The sequence below is a fragment of the Rhinopithecus bieti genome, unplaced genomic scaffold (genome assembly GCF_001698545.2).
Source record: "Rhinopithecus bieti isolate Rb0 unplaced genomic scaffold, ASM169854v2 scaffold_36315, whole genome shotgun sequence".
NCBI lineage: Eukaryota > Metazoa > Chordata > Mammalia > Primates > Cercopithecidae > Rhinopithecus > Rhinopithecus bieti.
This window is the reverse complement of record NW_016815814.1, coordinates 575,363-584,607: the sequence shown is the minus strand read 5'-3', so window position 1 is coordinate 584,607 and position 9,245 is coordinate 575,363. Positions and strand designations below refer to the sequence as shown.

Genomic DNA, 9,245 nt, shown 5'->3' with positions numbered 1-9,245 from the left:
ATATTTTTAAGGAAAAAAAAAGGGGGAAAACACAAAAAAAAAAAAAAAAAAAAAAAAAAAAAGCAATTCAGTCGACTGAGAAAAAAATAAAAAAATGTTTTCCAGGAAAAGAAGATTTATGAAAAAGAAAACATAAAGGCCTTTTAAGTATAACCATAGCTTGGATATCCACTTTTAATTGAGCTGAATGTTCTTTAAGAAAATCCTTTTTCATTAATTAAAACTTTACAGAGAATGCAAACAGTGATTCTTATTATTTGTTTTACCCAGTTTGCTCCACTTACCTGTTCACAATCATGTTTAGGTTCTCCAGTTTTCTTTGGGAGAAAGTGGCTGGGCTCAGGCAAGGGTAGGTTTTCAACTGGACTGCAGATCCCTTTAGCAGCAAAGCTTGGTATTTGAGGAGGCAATTGTTTGTTAGCCAGAGACTTTCCTTAGAGGACAACAGTCCTGTTACATTGTGTGGGGTTAAACAGTTATTTCCTGTGGTTAACCCAGTGGCCTCTGGCACCCAGCAAAGCCTCTACTGTAACTGCTTGGAGGCAGGCTGACCATCCTTTGGCCACCAAGTTTTAAGTTCCTTGCTTAAGTAACTCACTGGCTGTTGAGCTGGACCTCAAGCCTTAGTTAAAACTTCCAGGGCCATTTCCTTCCTTTTTGTTGCATAGAGACTAAATGCTTTCCCCATGGAAATACTGCGGGCTGTTATGTTATGTTATGTTATGTTATGTTATGTTATGTTATGTTATGTTGTTTTTGAGACGGAGTCTCGCTCTGTCGCCCAGGCTGGAGTGCAGTGGTGCCATCTCGGCTCACTGCAAGCTCCGCCTCCCGGGTTCACGCCATTCTCCTGCCTCAGCCTCCCAAGTAGGTGGGACTACAGGCGCCCGCCACCTCGCCCAGCTAATTTTATTGTTTTTTTAGTAGAGTCGAGGTTTCACCGTATTAGCCAGGAAGGCTTGGTTTAGCTGGTTAAAGGCTTTTTGAGCCTTAGGTTCCCCAAAAAGAGAGGGGTGAGTTTTAACTGTTTGAGTTTCTTTTATGAAGCGGTATAAAGGGTGAGCCATTTCCTTGTGCCCAGGTACTCATGGTTTACAAAATCCATTTAATGCCCAAGAATTTTCCTAACTATCAAAGGAAATGGGCCTAATCCTTTCCTTACCTGGTGCTCTGGTCCCTTCTGATAAGACTACAACTAGGTACTTTACTGAAGTCTGACAGAGCTGAGCTTTAGATTTTGAGACTCTATACTCCCTTTCAGCTAAGAAATGGAGGCGAGTCTTAGCGTCTTCCTGAGCCTTCCTTGATTGGGGCACAGAGGAAAGTGTCATCTACACACTGCAAGACCCTGAGCTGAGGACAGGAGAACTTAGAAGGGTCCTTTGACAGTGCTTGTCCAAACGAATGAGGGCTGTTTTGAAATCCCTGAGGCAGCACCATCCATGTTAACTGCGTGGTCTGGCCAGAGGGATCCTTACAGGCAAACAGGTATTGAGAGTCAGGATGTAACAGTATGCAGAAAAAGGCATCCTTTAAATCTAGGACTATAAACCATTTAGTTCCTTTAGGTATTTGAGTCAGCAAGGTGTGGGCTTTAGGGACTACTGGCTGAATTGGGACTATGGCCTATTAACGAGGCAGAGGTCCTGAACTAGTCTCCATGCCCCCTTGGGTTTTTGCGCTCCTAGTATAGGGGTGTTGCAAGGACTGTTATAGGGTCTGAGGAGGCCCTGCATTTTTAGGTTATTAATAATAGCTTCTAGCCCTTTTCTGGCCTCTGGCTTTAGAGGACATTGTCTCTGGTTAGGGAAAGAAGTGGGATTTTTTTTTTTTTTTTTTTTTTTTGAAGCGGAGTCTCGCTCTGTCGCCCGGACTGGAGTGCAGTGGCCGGATCTCAGCTCACTGCAAGCTCCGCCTCCCGGGTTTATGCCATTCTCCTGCCTCAGCCTCCCAAGTAGCTGGGACTACAGGCGCCCACCACTTCGCCCGGCTAGGTTTTGTATTTTAGTAGCGATGGGGTTTCACCGCGTTAGCCAGGATGGTCTCGATCTCCTGACCTCGTGATCCGCCTGTCTCGGCCTCCCAAAGTGCTGGGATTACAGGCTTGAGCCACCGCGCCCGGCCAAGAAGTGGGATTTTTAAGGTGGATCTGAACTGGCCTAGCAGTTTTAGCTTGACCTATTCTTCCTTGAGTTGCCCACACTTCTGGATTAATATTGGCTTTCACTAAGGGAAGACAAAGAGTTTGTCCTGGGGCCATGAGGACTCTGAGCCCATGTGGGCTAAAATGTCTCTACCTAATAAAGGAGTGGAACTTCCAGGCATAATTAAGAAGGCATGTGTAAATAATAAGTCCCCCCAACTACAGCTAAGGGATTGAGAGAAATATTGGGTTAGAGTCTTTCCTGAGACACCCACAATGGTTGTGCTATGGGAAGAGGGGAGGCCTGGATTGTACAAGAGAACAGAGAGACTGGCTTCAGTATCCAGGAGGAAGCCCACCCTCCTCTCTTCAACTTCCAGAATCACCCGGGGCTCCTGAGCAGTGATGGCAGTCTGAGCCACTGGAGCCAGGGGTTTGAGCCCTGGGACCTATCAGTCCTGCCGGACCATCTGTGAGACCAGTTCTGGACCTAGTGACCTCCATCTTCAGGGGCAGTTTAATATCCATTGGTCTCCACCACAGGCTGGACAGGGTCAAGGTGGCTTTTTCTTGTTGCCTGGGCAATTCTTCTCAAAGTGCCCTGGCTTGCCACACCAGTAGCAATTAGTGGCTGCTTCCTGAGGATCCTGGACTCTGCAAGCCTGCAAAGCAGCCACTCGAGCCTTAGTCACTTTCTCTTTTTCTCCTGGGCCTCCTCCCAGTCCCTATGGTAAAAGACTGAGGTGGCCACCTTCAGGAGATCTTCCAAGGTACTATCTGGTCCTATAACCTGTTTCTGTGGCTTCCTTCTGATATCAGGAGCTGCCTGCTTTTCAGCTGCAGTGAGGGTTTGGCTTAGAAGCAGCATAACAGCCCTCTATGTGAAGTCAAACACTTGAGTTAGATTTTGGAAGGTCTCTACGTATTACAGTCATCAGAAAATCGGCCCAAGTCTTCCTTTATTTGTCTACGGTCCTGTAATGAGAAGGGAACATGTACCCTAGAGGTGCCCCTTCCATCTGGCATTTCTTGTAGGGGTAGGAGTGAAGCTGGGGCAGTAGGGAGCTTTGGAGATGGTGGAGCTGGAGGAGCTGATGGTGCAGTTGGAGGGGGCCCCAGATTAGGAAAACTAGGACTGGGGCACTTAGAAGCTGCCCCCAGTGGCTCCTCCAAAACTTGCTCTTCTGACTTAGGGGAATTACTCTCCACAGACCTGCCTGATATGATTGCTAAGAGAGCTGAGTCAATTGTGCAGTGCTTGCTAAGGTCAGGGTTGTCTTGCAGGGCAAAGAAAGCCTGTGCATAGGGCACCTTGGACCATTTGCTCTCCTGTCTACAGAAAAGATCTAACTGTTGGATAAGATTAAAATCAAGGCTCCCTTCAGCTGTCTATGTCTGTTCATTCCAGAGACAGTAAGAAGGCCACGTCCTTGTGCAAAAGAAAATGAGCTGCTTTTTCTTCAAAGTTTTAGGGTCAAAGGAGTCCCAGTGCTTCAGAATGCACTCCAGAGGAGTGCCGGCCGAAGATGGCTTGTTACCCATCTGAAAAAGAGACAAGAGTAGAGGTGTTCCTCGGTCTTCTGGTTCTTTTCAATGTGACTCAGGGAGGAGGGGACACAGTAGGAGCGTCCTCCCAGCTGTTCTCCCTCCTTGGTCCCCAGGTCCCAGCACCATAATTGCAGCCCAATGGTTGCAGGTGTGACCCCCAAGCATAATACCAGAGGCCCTAATCAATGGGCCAGTCATGTTTACCTGTATGACCTTAGTCATCTGCCTAATAATTGGATAATTACCCTCTGACCCACGTGGCTTCTTGATAAATGGGTCTCAGGAGAGATTATGTAACTCTTACATTTGAGCAAGGCCCATTAATGGAGGGAGTATACTGGATTGAACTTTATACTCTGCTATTATGGACCGGACTAGAGAATTTATTCTTAGGTGGTGTTTCCGATAAACTTCCAGACATAAAATCCCCTTTCTATTTCGATGCCATTCTAGTTGTAGGCAGAATGGGTGTCTCCAGAGAACATAAGGGTCAAATGGTGGCCTTCCTGCTAACAGAGAGAGTACTGAGACTAAAATTTGGTTTTGGAGGACATATTCCTCTTCACTGCTGAAAGCAGAGTTCTCCCATTTGCAGAGGAGGCATAAGGTTTGGTATCTATTAGAAGGATGTAAAAGGGAGAAGAACTGAAAAGCCAGAGACTTTTAGCAAAGGGCAGACAAGATTCCTCATGGAGAGGATTCCCGTTTTACTAGGTGTGCTAGTGGAATACCAGGCAGTAACTTTGCCTCCATATGCTCTTTAAACAAAGGACGGAGAGAGAAGTCTGACCTGTGGCAAGCTGTCCCCACAGCATACCTCCTAACAGGAGAAAGTTAATTCGCCTCATAGAGGGGCTATCCAGTCTGACTGGACAGTGCTGGCTCCTCACATGGGAAAAGAAACAGTCTAAGTAGACAGAGGGGCATTTACTGGGGGCAAAGTAACCTCCCACCCAAACCCAGGAAGTGTTATCGTTAGGAGTAAAATAGTCTTTGAGATCTGGATCATGGAATCCCCTATCTGTAAAAGTCACAAAACAGCAATCCCTTGAACTGTATTCCTGGTTACTAAGGTGGTTGCTAAGCCTGCCTAATTGAATTATCTCCTGGGCTGTAAAAATTCCTGCAGCATTTCATACAGAGAGGGGATGGGAGACATGGTGACTGCAGAAAGGAAAGGAGGAAAATAAGATTTGCAATAGGAAAACTTGGGGATCCTGTGGCTGGCACCCAGTCAGGCAGTCAGAGGCTGAGGTCAGTCCAGGAGCCTTTTGAATAACACCAGGGTGTGGTCCTGGCCAGAAATTCTCAGTTGCTCCAGGACCTATTCCAGCCCCATGCAACAGCCAGGCCTTCCATGAAAAGAAACTAGTTTGGACAGAGCCAACATTCCCAGCACCCTGAGGTCACTAGGGGATTGGCTAGGTCCTCCCCGGCAAGCCTCACATCTGAGTCTTCAAGACTGGTGGCCAGCCCTTGTGGCTCCTTAATCAACTGTCAGATGCCTGGTGTTTTTGATAGTTATTTGAGAGAATAAAAACGGAGGACAAGAAACCTCGGAAGTGAAAGTAGAGTCAGCTCCTTTACTCACCATTCTGATGAAGTCACCTTCAAATCCTGGACGAGCCCTCAAAATGAAGCAGCCTTGTTGTCTGGGGTAAATACTGAGGTTCTTGGTCTCATGGCCAAGGAGATTGAGGTCGAGGACATGCACACGCACATAGAGTGAGTTTGGAGCAGGAGTTTAATAGGCAAAAGAACAGAACAGAACAGTCACAGAGAGGGGTCTAGAGCAGGTTGCTAAGCAGTAGTAAAAATGTCAGGGTTTTTATAAATGGTCTAGGGAGGAGGGGCCTCATGAGGAGGGGATATCTTATCCTCTTAGGGCCTGACAGTTTAGTTGGGACCAAGTGTGCTGTCTGTATAGAGCAGAATTTTTTTTTTATCAGCTCTTATCCCATTCCCTGACCACATAGGCTGACTCTTAGTCTGTGTTTCTTTGTCTTGCTTATCTGGGAGGGAGAGTTTCTGTGTCTGTTCCCATACATCTTCTTGCAGCTGCAGGCATCCCCCCAGTCTGCTTTTAGTTTCTCTATCTTAGTGCACCTAAAGGGAAAGGAATGTGCTTATTAAGACCCACTGTTTTACTGGGGCCCACTGTATAAGTGTGAAGCTGGCGATTACCCAGGAGACTTCCACCCCTCCTTCTGTGCTTGAGCTGTCTTATCTGTGTTTTACAGCCTGAACTTTCAGGTTGCTTATTGTTAGAAGTGATTTTTTTTAACTGTGTGTAGTTAGAAAGGGAGCTATTTCTGAGCTGCTTTTTGTTAAAAGGAAAGTTTTCTGCTGGGGGACTTTACCCTAAATGTCTACCTAAATAATTTATTTTTGCCTCCTATAACACTGGTAGTGTCTTCCAGCATGCTACCCTCCAGTTAGCTCCTTGGGGGCACCACCTTCATGCTGGGTAGGTACAGTGATTCTATGTGCACCACAAGCTACCTGGCCTAGCCTCTACCCCCAAGACCTTGTCTCAGTGGACTTTTGGCTAGAGAAGTATCCCCTGGTTCTTAGCTGCTATTTAGAATCTCCTTGAGATTGGGGTAAAAACACATGACCGTGAGACCATGACTCTTTTCTATCCAAAAAGAGTTCATTTTACTCAGCCTCAAGGTTGCTAACAGTAACAACAGTAGCAATAATAGGAAATGTTTATTAAGCTCTACTATGCGTCAGACATAGAGATAGATGCTTTCCATGGGTTATCTGTTTTAATCCTGACAGCAGCTTGTTTTACTGTTGAGAAGGTAAAGTATAGTGACTGAAGTTGGTTAACTTGCCCATGGTCCCAGAACTACTAAGTGGTATATTCAGGATTCTAGGTAATTCCTAGAACACTTTCCTTTCATCTTTGCATGATCAGCTGCCTCATGTCTGATTCCCGAGCTGGAGTTTAAGCCACTGTTCTATGCTGCTGCCCATCTCTGAAGAGAACATTGTCCTGAATCTATGTATCTTCTTCTTTTCCCTTTTTCATAAAAAGAGAAAAGTACAGGACCCACCTTTTTTTTCAGTTTATCCTAATTCTTTGGTGTATTACAAGGACACCATAATTCAAAATGTAGCCCAGGTCACATTCAAAATTAGCAACATAAAGGGTGAGGAGACATTTGGCACAACCACCCTTTTTCAGTGCCTGTTATGTGTGGGCCAATGCAAAGCAGACTGTTGGAGGAGACAAGGATTATAATCCCTAGTTCTTGTGTTCAAATAGTCTATGAATGCTAGCACAGCTAAGGCTTGCACAGAAATAACTATGATTAATTCATAATATAACAGTAACAGGAGGGGCACAAATAAGATCCCACTGGGGTTCAGAGAGAAGAGATCACGTTTCACTTGGGGGCAATGGGCAAAGCTTCTTGGAGGATGTAGAAGTTAAAACGGACCTTGGGAGATGATTGAGTTTCTGTAAACAGAGTTAAGAGACAAGGTGTTTCAGATGAATGGAATGGCATGTGCTGAGGTCTAGGGGAGTCATGGTAAATACACAGAAAAGTGTCTTATAGCAGTGAAAGTGGCCTCGTCTGGGATGACACCCAAGGTTTGTTGTCTCATGACCACAGATATCAAGGATGTGGACACACAAAGAGTGAGGTTAAGAGTGGAAGTTTAATAGGGAAAAGAAAGAGACTAGCTGTCTGCTACAGAAAGGGATTCCAGAAAAATGGGTTGCCAATTCACAGTGAAATGCAAAGGGGTTTATAGATGAGCTGTGGCAGGGGCTGGGGATGGGGAGGGCTGATGTCTGATCTACACAGGGCACCAAAAACCAGTTAGAAACAGGTGGGCTATCTGCATAGGGCACAAATCTCTGGCAGCCACTACCCCAGTCTTTTATTATGCAGGTGGGTTTTCAGCCTGAGCTGTACTTTCTTACGTTTCTTTCTTACTGTACACATGCTAACAAAAAAGGGAAGATGAAGTTTCCATGGTGGACATGCCTGGCCCCCAGGTAGCCCTTTTCTATTGGCACAGTGGCCAGCATTCCCTTGTGCAAGCTTTCAGTTTCCTTATCTACGTTTGTAGCTTGATCTTTCAGGCTTCTCTTTGTTAGAAAAAAAAAAAAAAAGATTTTGGGGGCTGCTTTTTGTTAGAAGGGAAGTTCTGCCAAGGACTCTTTTGCCCTCACTATCTGTTGTTTTTTTTTTCTTTTTTTCGCTTTTGAGATGGAGCCTCGCTCTGCCACCCAGGCTGTGGAATGCACTGGCATGATCTCGGCTCACTGCAACCTCCACCTTGCGGGTTCAAGTGATTCTCATGCCTCTGCCTCCCGAGTAGCTGGAATTACAGGCCCCCACCACCATACCCAGCTAACTTTTATATTTTAAATAAGAGACAGGGTTTTACCATGTTGGCCAGGCTGGTCTTGAACTCCTGACCTCAAGTGATCCATCCACCTCAGCCTCCCAAAGTGCTGGGATTACAGGCATGAGCCCCCACACCCGGCCTGCCCTCACTATCTGCCTAAACAATTTCTTTCTATCTCCTGTATCAGCAGGAGGTACTTGCAAAGCAGGAGCTTTCTGAGAAAGCAGGTACCAGAAGGAGGTTCTAGGGGGTGCTACTGAGAAAGCCACCCATAAGAATCACAGACGGGGGGATGTCCCACAGGCACTGGTCGGGAAACAACATATGCCAGAATCATGATGCTAAATGGAGGGAGTTAAGGAGACATATAAACCAATAGACTGGTGATGAAAGAGGTCAGGAGCGTGGAGTGCAGCACAGTTGGGTAAAGCACAATATTTCAAGAGCTGAGTCCGTGAATTTGGCTGCCTAGTGTCCTTTTATGTGGCTGTTTACAATAGTGAATGGGATATTGTAGAGAGTCTCAAATGTCAGGCTGCAGCGCCTAAAGTAAATCCAGTAGATGATGGGGAGCCATTGTGTATTTCTGAGCAGGGGAGGGACATTGTGAGTTTTTCTTTTTACACAAATGAATCTGGCAAGACTCTGGGAAGACCAATCAGGAGTTAAGAATGCTCGTTAGCAGACATCTGCACTTGTCTAAGAAGAAACCCTGAAATCTTGAATTGGAGTGGTTATGGTAGGAAATAAAAAGAGGGAAAGAATGCAAAAGAGGCTGTAAAGCAACATTTTTCATGACAGTGGACTTGAATGTAGAGGAAAGGAGAGGGTGAAAAAATCAAAGCTATTGGCCGGGTGCAGTGGCTCACACCTGTAATCCCAGCACTTTGGGAGGCCTAGGTGGGCAGATCACAAGGTCAAGAGATCAAGACCATCCTGGCCAACGAGGTGAAACCCCATCTCTACTAAAAACACAAAATTGGCCGGGCATGGTGGCTCAAGCCTGTAATCCCAGCACTTTGGGAGGCCAAGACGGGCGGATCACGAGGTCAGGAGATCGAGACCATCCTGGCTAACACGGTGAAACCCCGTCTCTACTAAAAATACAAAAAACTAGCCAGGCGAGGTGGCGGGCGCCTGTAGTCCCAGCTACTCGGGAGGCTGAGGCAGGAGAATGACGTGA

At 46.2% G+C, this 9,245-nt stretch overlaps 1 protein-coding gene and 1 long non-coding RNA gene across 4 annotated transcripts in view; one reads left to right on the top strand and one right to left on the bottom strand.

Annotated features, from left to right (window-relative positions):
* Window positions 1-755, bottom strand: part of LOC108516341 (uncharacterized) — a 7,124-nt gene extending 6,369 nt beyond the window's left edge. For both annotated transcript variants that reach the window (XR_001881774.1, XR_001881775.1), the window contains exon 1: window positions 285-755. This is a non-coding gene — a long non-coding RNA (uncharacterized LOC108516341). The remainder of the gene's footprint in view (window positions 1-284) is intronic.
* The window catches only part of ANXA4 (annexin A4), an 87,454-nt gene that overhangs the window by 53,981 nt on the left and 24,228 nt on the right, over window positions 1-9,245 (top strand). The window lies entirely within an intron of this gene.